Source organism: Theropithecus gelada, chromosome 13 (genome assembly GCF_003255815.1).
Source record: "Theropithecus gelada isolate Dixy chromosome 13, Tgel_1.0, whole genome shotgun sequence".
Taxonomy (NCBI): domain Eukaryota; kingdom Metazoa; phylum Chordata; class Mammalia; order Primates; family Cercopithecidae; genus Theropithecus; species Theropithecus gelada.
The window spans coordinates 67,308,993-67,326,090 of record NC_037681.1 but is presented as its reverse complement, the minus strand read 5'-3'; the positions used below and the strand labels follow the sequence as shown (position 1 = coordinate 67,326,090).

The 17,098-nt window shown below is 50.6% G+C and overlaps 2 long non-coding RNA genes across 2 annotated transcripts in view; both read right to left on the bottom strand.

Annotated features, from left to right (window-relative positions):
* LOC112605017 overlaps window positions 1–4,309 on the bottom strand; it is a 34,303-nt gene extending 29,994 nt beyond the window's left edge. Inside the window, exon 1 of the long non-coding RNA XR_003115332.1 lies at window positions 4,092–4,309. This is a non-coding gene — a long non-coding RNA (uncharacterized LOC112605017). The remainder of the gene's footprint in view (window positions 1–4,091) is intronic.
* A 5,125-nt stretch (window positions 4,310–9,434) lies between these two features.
* Window positions 9,435–13,926, bottom strand: LOC112605080. The gene is made up of 4 exons (XR_003115345.1): window positions 13,684–13,926; window positions 13,161–13,348; window positions 12,364–12,415; window positions 9,435–10,179 (listed from the first exon to the last, which is right to left on the bottom strand). It is a non-coding gene; the product is annotated as an uncharacterized LOC112605080 (long non-coding RNA).
* Between the last annotated feature and the right edge of the window lie 3,172 nt (window positions 13,927–17,098).

Sequence of the window (17,098 nt, the reverse complement as noted above, 5' to 3'; positions counted from 1 at the left end):
GAGGCTGAGGCAGGAGAATGGCGTAAACCCGGGAGGCGGAGCTTGCAGTGAGCTGAGATCCGGCCACTGCACTCCAGCCCGGGCGACAGAGCGAGACTCCGTCTCAAAAAAAAAAAAAAAAACAAAAAAACAAAACCTAGCAATTAAAAAAAAAAAAGCAGCCACCATTTTCATCAAATCTAAGACCTATAGCTTATAAAATTGTGGTAAAATACACATAAAATTTACCGTCTTAATCATTTTACAGTGCACAATTTGGCAGCAGTTAGTACATCCACAGTGTTGTGCAGCCATCACAGCTGTATCGTTTCAGAACATTTTTATTATCCCCAAAGGAAACCCCATTCTTATCAGGTAGTCATCCCCCTCCTCCGTCTCCTAGTCTCTGGAAGATACTTTAAAAAAAAAAAAAATCACTTCTTCAAACATTTGAGATTACACAGTACTTACAATCAAAAACGTCTTTTTCTTTTTCTTTTTTTTTTTTTCAGGGCAGGGTCTCACTCTGTTGCCCAGGCTGGTGTGCAGTGGCACATTCACAGCTCATTACAGCCTCGACTTCCTGGACTCAAGTGAGCCTCCCACCTCAACCTCCCTGGTAGCTGGGACCACAGGCATGTACCACCACACCTTGCTAATTTTTGTATTTTTTATAGAGATGGGGTTTCTCCATGTTGCCCAGGCTGGTCTCAGGCGATCCGCCCACCTTAGCCTCCCGAAGTGTTGGGCTTACAGGTGGTATGAGCCACCACACCCAGCCCCCAAAAAATCTTATAATTGTTGTTTATCCTATGGCGTTCCCACATAGTTGTCATTGCCTGAATAAGCATAAATTTGGTCTTTGCTCTTTAGAGCTATGAGTTCTAACCGAATGCATAATTTTGTCATTCCTACATATTTTATGTGTTGAGTTTAACTGCCTCTAAACTGCCTTCAAGAATGCTATGGCTCAACAAAGAAATGAAGATTCGTTGAATGTGAAGAAGAACGTGAAACCAAGCGGCAGGGCATAAACTCGATATTAATGGGCAAATATTCACCAACAGAGGCACTGCCAGAGTCTGTGCCTCTTCCAGAATCACAACCAGGTACTTTATGGGACAGGAAAGGAAGATATAAACAGATGAAGTTGTGCTATGTTTTGTTACTGAGATATGTCTGAAAAGACGGCATGTCACATATCAAGCAAGGCAACCAAGGGCCAGAGGAATTGTGAAATCCCTTGGAATAGCTAATAAACGATTTCAAAGTAAAGGGAGGTTGGTGTATCTGGTTCATGTATCACGTGAGACTATCGTTAAGGTATTATGATTCAGTTTAATGGTAGTATATTTTTTCTTGAGAGTACATAAAATAACAGTACATATTACAATTGATAGCACCTTAAAATGATAATATAACATTATTATCATCATCACATTGCATTGTTATTTCCACTTACTTGTCTGTTCCTCCCACTGAACTGTCAATGTTTTGAAGAAAAGGAATCTCTCTTATTTGCTACTGTATCCTCAATGCCTTGACAAATGTCTGGTATGTAGCAGGAGCCAACAAATGAACAAACACAATTCATTTGGGAGATGAAGCTCACAAATTTAATTAGTCTTAACACCTGGTTTTAAGGTTGCTGTGAAAATTAAATGAAAAACAGCTTTTTAAAACCTCACCGGGCACGGTGGCTCAAGCCTGTAATCCCAGCACTTTGGGAGGCCGAGACGGGTGGATCACGAGGTCAGGAGATCGAGACCATCCTGGCTAACACGGTGAAACCCCGTCTCTACTAAAAAAACACAAAAAACTAGCCGGGCCAGGTGGCGGGCGCCTGTACTCCCAGCTACTCGGGAGGCTGAGGCAGGAGAATGGCGTGAACCCGGGAGGCGGAGCTTGCAGTGAGCTGAGATCTGGCCACTGCACTCCAGCCTGGGCGACAGAGCGAGACTCTGTCTCAAAAAAAAAAAAAAAAAAACAAAAAACCTCACCTATTACAGGGCTTGGCACAAAGTAACTACTCAATAAAGACTCATTGGTTGGTTGTTGTTTTTGTACCAGTTAGGATAGTATTTGGCTAAAGTGACAGAAGACCCAAAATATAATGGTGTAAACGAGAGAGAAGTTGATTATCCCTTCAGATAAGCAAAGTGTAGAAGTAAACATCCCAGGTATGGGAAGATACATGACCACCAGCATCTCAAGTTCCTTAGTTGTATTATTGTGCCATTCTCACACACAGCATCCACCTTATGGCCCAAAATGGCTGTTTGAGCTCCAGCCATCATGTTCACATTTCAGTTGGAAGGAAGTAGAAAAGGACGGCAGAAGAATGGTACCTCACCATTTATCAATACTTTCTCAGAGTCGCAATGACACTCTGTTTAGCTCCCATTGATCAGAACTTGACTACATCTAACATATGGTGTCTAGAAAATTCAGGCTTTTGTTCCTACACACTTTAGATGTTCAAAAAACAAGCAACTGTTACCAGGACAGACCCCAAAGCTTGGAAGGGGAGGGTTTGGAGTTTGCACTTCCTCATGCCTGCTCCAGGTGGCTCACCACTTGTGGATCCCCTTGGGTGGGCATGGGATGTAGGGGGTGAAGGCACACAGATAGTCCTAGGATGTGAGACAGTGACAGGAAAAATTGGGGGAGGGCAGACCTGGATTGTCCCAGTGCCTGTTCCCCTCCCACCCCCACCAGGAAGCACCCTGTGTCAGTGTCCTGTGCTAGCCAGGGGCCACTCCTGGGACCTCTGAGCCTACTATAGTCAAGTCAGCAGGTTGCTAGGCTGACTCTGGAACAGGTCAAGCCCTCGGGGGCATATGCCTTCTTCACATTGCTGTGGGAGTCTCTGTGGCAGAAGCCAGAGGCCACAATAGGTGAGGGTGTAGAGGGGTGCAGAGTGCAGGGCAGGGTTGACCTTGGTCCAGGTCAGGCCTGGAGTCTCACCAGGCTGCTGCCTCTCCTACAGAGGGGCCAACAAGGTTGAAATACCATCTGAGTCATCTTGGGCTGCCACAACAAAATATGGTAGACCAGGTGGCTTTAAACAATCAGGGTTTGTTCCTCACAGGGTTCTGGAGACTGGGAAGTCCAAGATCATGGTGCTGTCTGATTCAGTTTCTGGTGAGGGCTCTCTGTCTGGCTTGCAGTTGGCTGTCTTCTTGTTGTGTCCTCACATGGCAAGGCAGACAGCACTCTGGCTTCTCTTCCTCTTCTCATAAGGGCACTAATCCCATCATGGGGGCCCCACCCTCATGATCTCATCTAAACCTAATTGCCTCCCAAAGGCCCCATCTTCAAATACCATCACCTTGGGGGTTAGGGCTTCACCTAATCTCCAACATGCATTCCATAGCAGACATCTTATTCCATCTGGACCCCTGCTTTGGCCCTGGGTTCCTGCTTTGTCCCTATACTTGGCTGTCCCTTCAGGACATGCCCCATGGCTGGTGGACTTCTGCTCTAGAAGTGTCGGGCAGGGGAGCTGCACCAGGCTGGTGCCTCTGCTGAATGCACAGAGACTGCCCTGGAGGCGGGAGGGTGGCAGCTGCGAGGGTAGGCAGACCCTGCAGCCACATGTCAAGCTGACCAGGTTTTATTGTGATGATAAAACCACATAGTGCCTTCTCTTTCCATTTTTTTCATAAGATTGCTGCAAAGTGCGTTGTTAAGAGGAGAACTCTGGAGGGGAAGGAGAGTCCGAGAACTGGTCAGAGAGAGACAGGACAAAGAGGCACAGAGTGAGAGGGAGGCAGAGAGTGGCATGAGGACCTGGAGAGAGTGGGGGACACAGGCATAGACACAGAGAAAGAAGGAGCCAGAGATAGAAAACAGAGTGACAAGGTGGCAGAGATCCAGAGACACATGGAGAGGTGAGGTCAGTAACGCAGTGCAGAGAGCACTTGAGGCAAGTGAGGCAGGACAAGGAGGATGGGGAGGACGGGGCATTGGGGGAGGGGAGGCAAAGGGCACGGGGGCCTCATCCTTCTCAGAGGCCCCTTCCCCAACCCAACCCATCCCAAGAGAGGCAGAAACAGCAGCACCCAGGGCAGAGCTGCCCACTGGGCATCCGTGTCTCCCCACACTCTTACCTGGCTGCCTGTCTCCTCCAGCCCAACACCTCACCTCCAAGTTAGGGGACCAGGGCTTGAGTGAGGAGGGCTGTAGGACCCCGAGATCCCAGCTCACAGGGTGGCTGATCTCATGGGTCCAGTATGGCCAGGCCTACAGGCTGGGGATAAGGACCTCTGAAGCCCCTCGTAGCCCCCAGGCTGCCTGGACTGCAGTGAGGACTCACTCACACTTATGTGGTGTCGGCAAGGAGATAAGATGAAGACTCAGGGCTGACAGGGTGGTGAAGAGAGTGCTCAGATCACCCTCAGACATCAGCGATGAGTCACCTTCCCTTGGGAGAATGTGGGCTTCCTGACCCAGGTGGCTGTGAAACATGCCCACCGTGAAGTGGATCAGTGGCCAGGCTGTTCCCTGAGAGCAGTCCCTGCAGGGCAGGGCAGGACCCAGGGTCCAGGCCTGGCAGGGGCAGGGAGGTGGCTTCCCTAGGACAGAAGTTCTGCTGGGGAGCCCCAGACAGCAGGAGCTTGGTTCTGGACCCAGGATTGGACGTGACCAGAAGCGACCAGGCAGGGCAGGAGACTAGTGTGTGTGCGTGCATGTGTGTGTGTGCACACATGTATGTGTGTTTGCATGTGTGAGTGTATGAGAGTGTGTGTGTGCATGTGTGTGAGTGTAAGCGTGTATGAGTGTGTGTTAGTGTGTGTCAGAGTGTATATGTGTGTTTGTGCCTGTGAAAGTGTGTGAATGTGCATGACTGTGTGTATGTGAGTGTCTGAGTGTATGTGTGTGTATGTGAGCATGTATGAGTCAGTCTAGCGCCAGCGCTGTGCACACATACACTGTGTGTGTTTGTGTGTGTGTGGTGTGTGTAGGGGTGCTGGCTGTCAGGGGATCACAGAAAATAGGACAGGAAAACCCACCATAAGCCAGAGGGTGAGGGACGGAGGAGAAGCAAATTCACCTGCAGGAGCGGGCGGGGCCACCTCCTCCCTCTGCCTGCTTCCCCACGCGTCCTCAAGTGAGTGTCGGAGCGAGGCCCTTGGCACTGGCTCTGAGCCATCATGGGGAGTGGCTGGAGCTGCTGCGGCACCTCCTCAGGAAGTTCCCTGGAGCAGGGAAAGATAACAGTGTTGTTCATAAACGAAGATGGTGATGAGGGAAGCTGGGGCTGACAGGTCCTCCGAGATCGGCTGGTCTGACCCTTGCAGTGTATAGAGAGGGGCAGGCACTCGCCCAGGTCCATCTCCTGACGCCCTGTTGGCTACCCTTCCACCGCCTCGCGGCGTCTCTCCTCCGACTTGCCCATGTCTTTCCTGTCTCGTCTCAATGGCTCTCACAACAGCCCTGAGATGTGGGTAGGGTTGTTCCCATTTTACCAGTAGGAAAACTGAGGCCCAGTAGGTGACCTGCACACACTCGGGCCATCTGAGGCAGAGCTGGGCTAGCACTGACAGGGGTCTGGGCTCCCTGCTCAGCGCTCTCTCCACCTCGGCTGTGATGAGGCGGCTCATCTTCCACAGTGGGTGGCCCTCACTAAGCTCACAGCCCCAGGCAGAACCTCCCTGTTGTGGCAGAGAAGGCGGTCAACTCTGAGTGGAGCCCCCACTCTGTCTCTCTGACTGGACCACTCCTTCATCTGAGAGATTCATTCCTTTGGCAGAAGTCTTCTTTTCCATGAGCCACTCTTAAATCTGCCCCCGCTTCCTCACCGTCTGCCCCAAGCCATCCTCAGTTCCTGACACCTCAGTGTGGGTGAGTGTGTCAGCCACTAGCCTTCCGTGGCAGGAGGCTTTGGGGGAGCCACAGCACGGTGACGCACGGGTTAATGTGCAATGAGAATATTTTAGATCTGAGTTATCCTTCCAAGACTGGAACATGTGGCTGCCAGAGGCCAGAGGGCACTGGTTCCCGAAGAGGGGAAAGGAAAGGGAGAAGAGTATTGAAAGGGCAGAGAAGATGGCAGGGTGGGGCAAGGACAACCTAGCAGAACTCGAGACATCCTAAGGGCTGGCCTTAGCAGGCCACTGCCCTCTGATGCACAGGGTCAGTCCCTCCCAGGCCCTGGAAGCCCACTTTTGCCCTCTCAGGAGCCCCCGCCCCCAGCACGTTTCTGCAGCACCAGTAACACGTTTCTATTTACCCCTGATTCCCCTGTGTGGCCCGTTCCACCCCACCAAAGTGGGCCTACACACCAGATGTGTCCCTCTCTCCACTAGGAGATGTGTGGGAGACAGGGGCAGTCCCATTACCTCATCCCCTAGACCCCAGGCTAGGGGATCCCGGAAACAGGATGGCAGGGCCCTGAATTCATCAACCACCTGCAAACCTGCCCGTCTGGGTTGGGTGCCCAAATCCTGTTTGGGGCCAGCTGGGCCAGGGCCCTTGCATAGACAGCACTCAAGAAGGAAGGGCAGCCCAGAGGAGAGGCCCAAGGGTGGCCGGTGAGCAGCCAGAGGGTGACACCGTGGGTAGCTGCCCTCCCCTGCAAGGCAGCCTTTTTAGTTTGTCAAGTAGAGTCAGATGGGTGGGGGAATGGCGGGGGCGGTGCTCAGTTCTGAGGCCTGGAGAGGCTGAAACGGCTCTGCCTTCAGGGCTTTTGCAGAAGCGCATCCTTCCCAGAGCAACCAGATGAAACTCAGCGGCCCTTAGGACAACCGCTTCCCTCAATGAACCTCCTCCCAAGAAGCTAGCTGTTGTGCCAGTTAGCCACCACCCCAGACAGAGTCCCTGCATGGGGCAGAGTTTCCGAGCAAGCCATCCAGGAGAGGCCAGCCCCCTCCTGCCCGCTATCTGATTGCCTCTCAATTCCCGGTCTAAGCCCTTGGAGCAGGTCGTAGATGTGGTTTTGCAAATCACCTGGCACCAGTCATAATAGCTTTATGCGGAAAGAACTGCCTGGACCCTTTCTTTCCTCCAAGGAGCTCTGAGAGAGGCAGGTGCCAGAGCTCCTCGGGATGACACCTGCCTCTCTCAGAGCTCCTTTGGTATCCTGGATCTCAAGGCAGGATTTCTTCATTCATTCAGTAAACATTTATTGAGTGCCTGCTGTGTACCAGGCTTTGATAATGCAGGGGATATACAGTCCTTGGCTCTGCAAGGTTACTCCTTGCAGAGCCTTAGGAGTAACCCATGATTACAATCAAATTGGCGAGAACAGGGAGTTTTGGGAGCTCTTGGGGATCCTGATTCAGTACTAGGGGTCAGGGAAGATCGCCTTAGAACATGGACACCTAAGACAACGGCCGAATGATGTTCGTTAAGCAAGAGGGGAGCAGGGAAGAGCCTTCCAGGTAGAGAGGATGGCCTTGCAAAAGTGGGTATGGTGCTTTCCAGAAACTGCTCCCAGAGCAGGCGCTGGAGAGAGAGGGACGCGGAGATACCCAAGAGCCACTCACAGAGGGTCTTGCAAGCCCGGCGTGTTTACACCTGTCTCCAGTCTTCAGCCAGAATTTTTCTGGGCCTCCAACTCCAGCAGGAAATCCAGTGGGAAAGAGTTATTTCCTGCCCTCAGAGAGAAGAAGAAAACAAAAACCCCAGCAATTTCTGCCTAACCCCAGAATGTGAAAGTTGACTCCTGCTGGCTGGGGTGACGGAGGATGAGAGACTTTTCTCTTTCAAAAACAGCGCTTATGCTTTTCTGTTTAGAAAGGTAACACGCGCCCTATGTAGAAAAGTGTACAGAGGAAGGTAAAATCACTTAGAATCTTCATGTGGAGATAACCAATAAAATATTTTGTTTTTCCTTCCAGTCTTTTTTTTTTTTAATGCACTTTTGCATTTGTTACATAGCTGTGGCAAAACTATATAATGCAATTTATTACCTGTCTTGTTCCCTTAATGTCTGTTTTAATGTTATTACAAATTCTTCGTGGTGTTTTTTTTTTTCAAACGGAGTCTTGCTCTGTTGCCTAGGCTGGAGTGCAGTGGCGCAATCTCAGCTTACTGCAACCTCTGCCTCCCGAGTTCAAGCGATTTTCCTGCCTCAGCCTCCTGAGTAGCTGGGACTACAGACGTGCGCCACCACCCCTGACTAATTTTTGCATTTTTAGTAGAGATGGGATTTCACCATGTTGGTCAGGCTGGTCTTGAACTCTTGACCTCAGGTGCTCCACCCGTCTCAGCCTCCCAAAGTGTTGGGATTACAGGGGCATGAGCCACTGTGCCCAGCCAAATTCTTCATTTTTAAGGGCTGTATAGTATGCTGACATATGGCTGTATCATAGTTTACTGACGTTCCCTCCTGGGCACCCTTCCCATTGTGGTTTTCCTGGACTTTTCTAGGGTTCCCCCTCAGCCCACAAGACCCCAGCCCTCAGCAGCCCCAGAACAGCAGTGCCAGAGCCAGCCAGGCTTTGGAGTCACCTGCGGGGGCTGGGGAAGGCTCACAGGCTTCGAATAAGAATTGAGAATGTGGGGCTGGGCGTCTACATTTTTAAAAAGCCCCTCAGGATGCTGTGAAGCCACTCCCAGATCAGCATTTGGAAGATGCCGTTTTAAAACCTTCTAGGCTGCATAGCACCTGCATAGCCACATGGATTTGATATAGCTCATTTTAAATTAGACAAATCACACCTATTTTGCAGAATTGCTGGGAAAACTAGAGATATGACTTGTGAAGCTCAGGGTCTGGCATACCTTAGGTGCTCAAAAAAATTGTGACTGCAGTTGTCATAATTCCAGGCAGAAGTCTTTGCATTGTGTCCAACTCAGAAGGACACTCTTGGTTCCTATACCCATCCCAGGAAGGGATTGTCTGCCTTAGGAACCAGTTCTCCTCATTCTCTTTTGCATCAAATACAGAATCTATGCTCACCTTTTCACGAACACATCTACTGTAGGGCAGTCAATAGAAAAAATCAAGCTGGGAGCAGTGCCTCATGCCTGCGTAAATTGGTGGCTCATCCCAGCACTTTGGGAGGCTGAGGCGGGAGGATTGCTTGAGGTCAGGAGTTCAAGACCAGCCTGGGCAACATAGTGAGACCTCATCTCTACAAATAATAAAAGTAAAAAAAAAAATTAGCTATTGTGGTGGTTCACACCTGTAGTCCTAGCTACGAGGGAGGTTGAGGCCAGAGGATCACTTGAGCCCAGGAGTTGGAGGCTGCAGCATGAGCTATGATCATACCATCACGCTCCAGCCCGAGTGACAGAGACTCTGTCTCAAAAAAAAAAAAAGTGACCCAAATCAGAACACATTGCCCATGAGCCAGAATACGTATAGTCAGGACTGTTCCGTATCGCATATGGTATTAGATGACCAGGAAGGACCTGCAATGGGTGGAGAGGTTCTAAACAGACGGTGAGGGGCTGTCGGAATCCCTCCTCCTATCTAATCAAGGAGGAGGTCAAACGTGAGGAAGGAAAAGAGGGAAATTAACCTTTATGAAAGTGTCAGCTCCAAGTGTAGTGTGGTTGTCGTGGTACAAACCAGTGGCACAAACTGTTACTGGTTGCTGATGAGCTGAGCACAGACATTGAGAGTGAGCACCTAGAACAATTTTACAGCAATTTTACATTGACATTACCACGGTACCCAAGTGTGTGATCGTTGTTTTGGAAAATAACTTTTATTGCATTTTACAAAAGCATTGATCTGTGACTGATTATATATTTTAAAAATTGATTCTTCACCACAGAGAGCTTGAGAGGCACTGACTTAGAGACTGATATTATGAGATCTCACACCACCTCTGCAGGGTCTTGAATTAGGGATTCCGTCACTTCTCCTATTGCCCCTCTCAGGAAGACAGCACCCATCCCATGCTTGCTTGCCAGGCTTTGGCCAGAGGAAGGCAGCCCTGTTCCCGGGTCCTCCATCCCACATCAACCACAAGGCAGGGGTCAAGACTCCCCAGGAAGAACCCAGGCAGAGTTTGGAGGATCTAGATTTCCCTAGGAGGACAGGGGTGTGAGACCCCCAGGACAGACCGATGTAGGGGGACTGGCATGTTCCTGAAGCTTTACGGGAAGGAAATTCCCTAGATAACTTCTGCCCTTCGGTTTAGAATCACCCCTCCTCATCAGGGAGCTTTCTCTTGTGTCTGATCTCAGTCCCTGCTGCTGGAGCTGAAGTCCTGCTCCATGCTGAGGCTGGTGCTAGCTGCTCTGGGGGCACATGCAATGGAGATATTTTTGTTAAGCACTTACTCTCATTAACTCATTTACTTTTCCTATGATCTCATGAGATAGGTCCTATTTTTATCCTCATTGCACAGGAGAATCTCAAGGAGGTTAAGGGACTGGCTTAAAATCACACAGCTAATAAGTAGGTTGGCCTCCAGCCTGCCCTACTCCAGGACCTGAGCCCCGAACCACAGTCTGACACTGTGACCTGCTTTCAAGAAGCTTACAGTGTAGTTGGGTCTATGAGACCCTTGAAGAATCCCAGCAGAAGCAGGTAGTCCAGAGTGTGTGGCCCAGGAACCTAGAGGAAGGAGGGACTCTGGGAGGAGGCAGCCAGCCCCAGGCCTTGCTCCTGGCTCCCCGTGCTCCCTTGGGAGGATGCTCATATCCTGTGTTTCTGCCTCCTCCCTCCCCAGATGTGATCTCACTCCTCCTCTCCCTGGAGGCCTCAGAAAAGTGGCTATTGTCTCCTCCCACACAGAGAGCTTGGGGACCCATGAGACCCTTCTCACTCTTTCGGGGGCAGCTCAGGTTCCCAGCAGTGGTAGGGTTGGGTGGTGCCCCTCAGCCTTCCAACTGTACCTTTTACATGGGTTTTTCCTTCCAGAAGGGTCTGCATTAGGAATCTAGAGGAAGGAGCCCTGCTGGAGTCCTTCCTCTTTCCCATTCTCCTGTTCCCTACCCCCTACTTCTGGTATTCCCTGCTCTTTGGATGAGGCAGAACAGGGCAGAGCAAGTGATATCAGGAGAGCCCAGCCAGTGTCCTGCTGTCTTAAGCTCTCAGTGGCGAGTCACTGAAACTCTCAATGTGCTCATCCAATAAAGGGGAGTTTGATGATCCAATAGGAAATGGCTGTGGAAGCTCTGCTAGCTCTAAGTGGCTCTGTCTGGTTTGGCTTCCCTCTCATTCTAGGCTTCTTCAATTCTTTTTTTTTTGTTTTGTTTTAGATGGAGTTTTGCTCTTTTGCCCAGGCTGGAGTGAAGTGGCACGATCTCGGCTCACGGAAACTTCCGCCCCCCTGGGTTCAAGCGATTCTCCTGCCTCAGTCTCCCGAGTAGCTGGGATTATAGGTGCCTGTCACCATGCCCAGCTAATTTTTTAATTTTTTTAATTTTTAGTAAAGACGGGGTTTCACCATGTTGGCCAGGTTAGTCTTGAACTCCTGACCTCAAGTGATCTACCTGCCTCGGCCTCCCAAAGTACTAGAATTATAGGCGTGAGCCACTGCGCCTGGCCGACTTACTCAATTCTTCCAGCCTCCAAAGCTCGGCTCAAGTCCACTGCCTCCAGGAAGATGTCTCTGACTACACAAGTCTGGACCCAGTCCTCAGCCTGGAGGGGTAATTGTCCACACTTAGTGACACGAGGCTGTGTTCCATCAGCCCTAGAGAGCCATGGGGACACCAGCCAACCCTATCATGACCACGGGCTGGAATCTGCCATGCTGCCCCACAGCCCCAGGCCCCATACAAGCTCAGGCCTGCTCTGCTCAGAACTTCTATGCTTTAGGACTTGATGGTTTTTCATGTGCTTTACCTGGGATCACCAGATATGGGGGAATCTCTTAACTCAAAGGGAGACAGTTTGAGAAGAGATCTTTGTTCTTCTCACCACGCTGGTGAGGAAACTAAGGAAGGACCTGGGCAAAGTCACAGAACTGGTTTATGGATTGCAGAGTCAGGACTCGACCCGAGTTCGATGCTCCCAATATCCCACAGGCTGCCACATTTGCCCAGGGCCTGAAGAAAGCCACACAACACAAGCGTGTGCACCTGGGGCTCATTAGACCTCTCAGTGGGCTTTTGCCTTTTCTTTGCTTCACCAATTGCTCCTCCTGGCATTCCCAACCTCTCCCAGAACCCTCCCGCAGCCCCACAGGGAGCCGGGCAGAGACAGTGATGGCTGGAACAGACCCTACACACTACATATATGGGGATCCCAGGCCGCAGCGGGTGCGGCTTTTCTCTTGGCAGGACAAACAGTCCTGGTTCCGAAAGGCCCCAGCGGCCAGGACAGAGTTTTAAATAGCCAGCGACAGGCCGATTGTGAGGCCCGGTTTAAATTAGTTGTCAGGGCTTCACTGAATCAGGTTTAATCGTTGATTGGTGCTGAAATGATGAATGAGATGTGGCTTTAAATAGGAAGCATAAGTGTTTCAACCTCACCCTGGGCTGGAACTGCAGGCATGATCTGGTGTCCTCTTATTCAAGGAGTTCTCTGGAGGACGAGAGGCAAGAGGAGGAGTGACTGAGCGGCCTGGGCTGGCCTGGGCTGCTGCACCTGTTTCTGGGTGGGCTAGTGTTCCAGGACAGACATAAGGATCACCTGATGGAGGCTCAGGGAAGTAAGGTCTCAATAATTCAATCAATCAATCCTTCTTCAACCCATCTGTCCACCATTTTCCTTACAATCCTTTGACCAAGGGTGCTTATTCCCATCTGTGCCTTTGGAGGGGTCCCCAGACCAATCTTGCTGGAGTTGACAGAGGAAGTGGGGGGACAAGGCAGAGAGGAAAAGTCCACCATTCTTGGGAGGTCCTGCATTTGGAACTCATTCTGTCCCTCATCAACTGTATGGCTTTGAAAAGTCATATGAGCTCTCTGAGCCTCAGTTTCCACATCTGTAAACTAAGACAAAGCTTGCCCTGCCTCCCTCCTCCAAGGAGCTGTTGAGGGATCATGAGGTTTAAGGTGGGAAGGCGCTCTGAAAACTGTGATCGCCGCATTACTGAAGACTGATCGGCACCTCCCCTGCCTGGCCCTGGGCCAAGCTGGGGTCAATGGAGGGTGGAGTGTGAATGGGGAAAGGGAGCCCTCTATGTGCCTTTTGGAGCCCATGGACTCCCCTCACTGGCCCCCAAAAGGTCACTGCCTACTCAGTGGTGGTTTGGTACCTTCCCCAGGGTTGCTGGACAGTTCCAGTTCTCTGGGCCAGGGCCGGGTTCCCCACCCACCCTTCTCACCTGGGACCTCCCTGGTGGGTTCCCCCGGCTGCATCTTCCATCTCCAGCTTCCTCTCCACTTGGCCCCTGGAGCCAAGTGGGGCAGTCAGAAGAAAGGGCAAGAGAAGCCCCACAGAGCCAGGGTTGTAAACGCCAGTCTTCTTGGTAGAGGAACCTGGAGGGCTGATTTCTGGGTTTGCCTCTCAAAGCTGGAAGAATGACAGCAGGTGGGAAGCAAGGACCAGCCACTGGTGAGGGAAAGCTGGGTAGCTCCAAGAAGGCACTGGAAACCTCCACAGTGGTGTTCCTGGGGCTCAGGGCTGCAGCAGCTGCTGCTAGTAATACCCTCCTGAGAGGGCCAGGTAGTAACCCTCATACCCATGTCAGCTGGCTCCTGCCACCCCTGGCTACACCAGACTCAGCAGAGTCCTCTTCATTAAGAAGGCAACTGTCCTGAAATGCCACATTCTTCATGATGTCACTCCCCGAGTTGGTCAGCAGCTCCCCATGGCCTGTGGGGTGGCACCAAAGCCCCTGAGCTCACCTATGACAGTCCTCATGGTCAGCTCCACCTGTGGGTTTCCCCTCTCCACTTGTACTTTCAGCGGCAGAGGGGTGCACTGAGTGGACACAGGATTCCACACTGGAGTTCAAGCTCACATGTCTTGTTTTTGTTTTTTGAGACAGGGTCTTGCTGTGTCGCAGGCTCGCCCGTCTTGTCTTTGCTCCCTCACTAGCTGTTATCTGGTCCCAGCCTCCTCACCTGCTGGCATGAGGAATATTTGCCCCAGAGCAGGGCCATGAAGGGTTGGGAGGGGCTGGGAGTAGTTGGGAGATGGCCCCAGGACAGCAGCACAAGGTGCACCTGAGGAGCTCAGGAAGGGTGTGTTCAATTTCTTTCCTCAACTTGCAGGCTTGGTGGGATTGTTCAAGGAAAGAATCTACAGGGGGAAATGTGCTTCTGAAAACTTTTAAGAACTACACAAATTCTGGCCTCAGGAGCCCCCTTCTCCTGGATTTCAAGCAAAGGGGACTGTGCACTCCAGTAGGGCCTCCCAGCTGAGGTGTGGGCCACCTTCCTCCACCCCCAACATCCTCTGATTCCTACCCATTTCTCTCCCACCCTCCAGATCAGTGGCCTTCGGTTCCCTGTGGACACTAGCAGTCCTTTCTGCACCTGCACACCTTCTCTGCTCTCTGTCTTTGAGATGTGTGCCATTTCATCTTCTACCCTCAACTGTGTTTTGAGTGTTACCACCTCCAGGATGGGGGATTTGAATCACCCTTGTTATGTTGTAAAGGGTGGGAAGACTCCAGCTGACCCCAGGGTGCATGTGGAGGTAAAAAAGAGATAAAACACTTTTCTTTTGTTTTTTTGTTTTTGTTTTTGGTTTTGGTTTTTGGAGACAGAGTCTCACTCTGTCACCCAGACTGGAGTGCAGTGGCATGATCTCGGCTCACTGCAACCTCCACCTCCCAGGTTCAAGCAATCTTCCCACCTCAGCCTCCCAAGTAGCTGGGACTACAGGCGTCCACCACCACACCTGGCTACTTTTTTTGTATTTTTAGTAGAGACAGAGTTTCACCATGTTGGCCAGGCAGTCTCGAACTCCTGACCTCAAGAGATGCACCTGCCTCAGCCTCCCAAAGTGCTGGGATTACAGGCGTGAGCCACTGAACCTGGCCAATGAAATACTTGTCCATTTTTATGGGTTTTTTTTTTTTTCTCTTTAGCTTAAAAAAGTTTGTTGGGGCTGGGGAGTGGCCTACAGAGGAGATGCTTTTGAAGAGAAAAACATCACAACCCTGAAAATTCTGGTGAAGGACAGAAGGCTCAGGAAACAGGCTCCCCAAAAAGGTGGTCAGGGTGCCAGAGCGCGTGACCTGCTTTTCACGGTTTCTGAGCCCTCTCTGCCTGCATCATTGTGCGTTCCTCCCAGACATGTGAAGCTGGCATTATTGGAATGCCCACTTGCGTTGATGGAAACGAAAGTAGGTATTGTAATTCCCACTCCATAGAAAAGGAGCCAAGGTTTGGAGAGGTTAAATACTATCGATGATAAAACGACAATAGCTACCATTGGCTGAGAGCTAATTGTGTGCAGGCTCTCGGGGAAGTGCATTTGAGACATCCTCTCATTGAGTCCCTTAGCCATCTGGCAACGTAGACACAATCGCCCCCATTTGATGGAAACTCAGAGATGTTAAGAAATGAGTCCACATTTAGGAAGTGGCAGGGCTGGTTCTAGGACAAGGACAGGGGCAGCCAAGGGTCATCTGGGGCCACCTTCTCATCTCTGAAGAACAGACATGGCCAAGGGCAGAGCTCTGGCTTTCCTCCCTCTGCCTGGAGTTAGATTTAGGACTTATAGGACCCATAGATGAAAGTGACAGAGAGGTAGGTTTTAGTTCAACCCCTAAAAACATTTTAGATGAGACTTTCCTTAGAAATAAGGAACACCCAAGGAGTTCAAAGTTTGGATGAACCTTCTACCTGGAGTGTTGTAGAAGAGACTCCTCCTGTGCCTGGGACAGACAGGGCTTGGTCTCAGAGCTGGAAGACCATATCCCAGCACTACCACTGACCTACTCATGTCATGACTTTGAGCCAAGTACTTGACCTCTCTGAGCCACAGTTTCCACATTTGTAAAAATGGGAAAGTAAGGCCTTTCCAAAAAGATTGTTGTGTGGATTCTGAAATATGAAATAACAGATGCAAAAGCACTCCTGGCTTGGCCCAGGGTTGGCATCTGGTAAATACTGGCTGGATCTGAATCTAAGCCTGGTCGGGGCTGGGATCAGAGGACAGTGACAGTCCCTTGCCACTCTGAGTGTCTATGACTTCCATCACCACACTGACCATGGGCCCTGCTTATTGTATCTGCCACAGGTAGCCAAATACCCAGGTGAGGATGTACCCACAGGATTGAGAAGAGACCTGCTAAGAGTATTGAGTTTAACTGCAGCACCACGTCCTTGGTTCAACTTCTTTTTGGAGGGGAGCGTGGAGAGAGGAGGGGAAATCTTATGATCCGTCTGAAGTGGAAAGAAAGCTCTTATCTCATTTCCTTCTCAGAACTACATGTGATGGCTGTGACTCGGCAGTGGACGTGCTGGGGAGAGTAACGGGAACTGACAGAGGCCTGGGCCGCGTTCTCTAGTCCTCTTCCCACAAAGGCTTCCAGAGAAGGGGAATCGGGCCCTCTTTCCTGTGCCAAAATAAACTCGCACTGTTTCCAGCTCCACGAGAGGCCTCGAGTGAAGCAGCCTTTGCCAAACCCTAAAAGGAAGGCAGGCTGAGCGGGGGCAGGGAGGGGGCTCTGGATCGGGGGATGCACCCAGCACCTCACTTTCTCCTGACTTTCTGAAAACTCCATGTGGGCAACCTCTAAAGCAAATCTCAGAGGGCACCGTGAAAATCTGCGCTTTCAGGGGAGAAAGAAAGGACTGGAACTCCCATTTGTTAAGGGTCTACTACGCAGTAGGTACTTTGTTCATTAAGACTCATATTGGTGGGCTGGAGGCACATGAAGACCTGGGTTCAAATTCTGACCCTGACCCCATTTGCTAACTATACGACCTGGGTAGCAAAGAACTCTGAGCTTCCATTTCTCGCAGGTAAAATGAGCCTGTTATGTAACAGCAGTACTTCGGAGAGGTGTTGTGAAGGTTAAGTCAGGTAACGGGGTAATGTATGTAAAGTTCTCAGCATAGTACAGGGCATATAAATGTACCAATATACATGAGTTATTATTACTGTTATACAGCTGCTACTCATAATAATGTCATTTTAAAACTTTCATGAAAATGCTGAGAGGTAGGTATCGTTAAATAAACATGACAGGTACGGAAAGTGGAGGCTCAAGAGAGGTTGAGGCACTTTTTCAGGGTCTGACAGTTAATGAGCGGTAGGCTCAGGATTCAAACTCAGGTCTGCCCAGCTTGAGGGCCATATGTG